This window comes from Cyphomyrmex costatus, unplaced genomic scaffold (genome assembly GCF_001594065.2).
Source record: "Cyphomyrmex costatus isolate MS0001 unplaced genomic scaffold, Ccosl1.0 scaffold460, whole genome shotgun sequence".
In the NCBI taxonomy this organism is placed as follows: Eukaryota; Metazoa; Arthropoda; class Insecta; order Hymenoptera; family Formicidae; genus Cyphomyrmex; species Cyphomyrmex costatus.
Window position 1 is genome coordinate 748971 of NW_017278857.1, and position 2251 is coordinate 751221.

Sequence of the window (2251 nt, forward strand, 5' to 3'; positions counted from 1 at the left end):
TTTTTTTTTTTTTCCTTTTCTTTTTATACTTTGACAATTAAACCGAGTCTCTTCCTCAAAAGTGAGGATGGAATGCCTCATCGAGCTCTTCCTCTTCTGCGGAGTGGTCTGCTACTTCTTTAATCTCAGGTAAATCAATCCTGTAGATTAGAAATAATGATTCTTACCAGCGACTTAAATGTTAATCTAAAACCGACGATTTTATAAAATCTCCAAATATAGAATCTTTCCAAATATAGAATTGCCGGTATTCTATGTGTTGTATTCTATAAAATGTTGGCGATTCTCTAAAATGATTAAATCATGAGATACACAAATAAATAAAAAATATTTCTATTCATGAGTGATATTTAATGTTAAACGTAATCGTATAATTTCAAGTTTTTTGTAAAGAAAGTATCGCGAATTGAAGACCATACAGTCGCATTTAATAATATATTTCAAAACAGGGCTACGAGCTATACATAAACATGGAACATTAATGTGTCAAAAAATACAATTAAAATAAACCGATATTTATTTTAACTATATTTTTTGACACATTAATATTACATGTTTATGTATGACTCGTAGCCCTGTTTTGAAATATATCGTTTTATTTTAATTTTTTGAGGCACTTACTGATATTACATTTAATAATATCATATTATATAAATGAGACATAGACCTTCGCAGATTGTAAATGGTGTAAATGGTGGATGTTTGTGGGGAAAAAGAAATACTGTCCAGAGTTTTGTCGAGAATTTTGTGCCTTATGATTATTTTATATGACGTAGTAGTAAGCTACGTCATTTTGTCATCTTTTTGACAAAAAACGTCATTTGATGTAAAAAAAAATACGCTTGCTACCAGGGAATATATCTTCGTATTTTACAATTAAACGATAAATATAAAATTCTTGTTTTTTAAGTTCTCTAATTATAATAGAATTTACGATATTCTTATATTCATGACATTTTCAGAAATATATAGGTAGACATATACAGGGTGTTCAAAAATTTGCAATATTTGTTCCAGCGCTGATTTCTAATAGCTTGTATATACAGATAATATACAGGTAATTTTAATTTATGCAACTTTTTTTTATTAATGTTCGAGTGCAACGTAAAATACGAACTTAAAAATTTTGAAAGACTAATGAATTGATTCGCCTTTCAGTCTCTTTGCATATTTTCGGTGAGCCATTATAATAATTTGTTTTAATGAAAAGTTTGAACGTACTCTTTATATTACTATATAGCGTTAAAAACTACATTTTTACTCTAAAATCCTCATGCTTTGTTAAGCATTGACACTAATGATCCGTAAAAATCGTAACATTGCGCAAAGCTTATAAAAATAAATTTTTGTAATCAAAGTCTGTTTTGAAACAAAAATCCTATTACCAAAGTGTTGAGGTTTATAATACGTTGAATTATGTATAAGCTAGCGAATTAGTTTACGCGGTCAGATGTAATATAGTGTAAAGTACTGAAGACAAAAGCAACTGATTGTTGTCTTTCTTGTTAATATCGATATAAAAATAAGATTGCCTCTTTATATACATTGTTATTTCAAACTTATTGTGTCATAATAACATTTTTATATATTTTTTATTTTTATGTGATACACAAAGTCAAAGTGCAAGCTGTCAGATGACATTATATATCTTACAGGTGAAACTATAGTTATCAGATGTTACATATAATTACCTAATAATATATAATATTTAAATATTAAATCTTATATTCAACAATATCAATTAAAGAAAACTCTCGAAAATTTCAAATAACAAGAATAGTAAGGCTAATGAGAGCTATTCGCTGTTGTTAGTGCAATCATATATAAGATATGTTAAAGTGTGAATATTATATACTACGTAAGTAGTTCCCCCTCATTGCGCGCCGAACATCCGTCGAACTTAAAACGCAAATCTAATTAACTACCGTAGTAATATCACAATTTTTGATGCTTATAGCATCTAAAATTGGATCTTAATAATATATTGAAAGACATATTAAATTCTTAAATTATAATATTAAAGTAGAAATAAATTTAAATCTAAGAAAAATAAGAATTGTGAAGAATATCACGAGTTGGCGTTTCGTCCCGGCTTCCACTACTAGACTCATCAGTAAGGTAACGTAGTGGGAGCCTACCTTAGACGCCTGGGAGAGATGTTAGAAAAAAGTTCTATATAAACAAATAATCATGTAATTCAGCACTTGCGAGAATTGACAAGATTAACTATAGACCTCTATTGGCAAGTCGA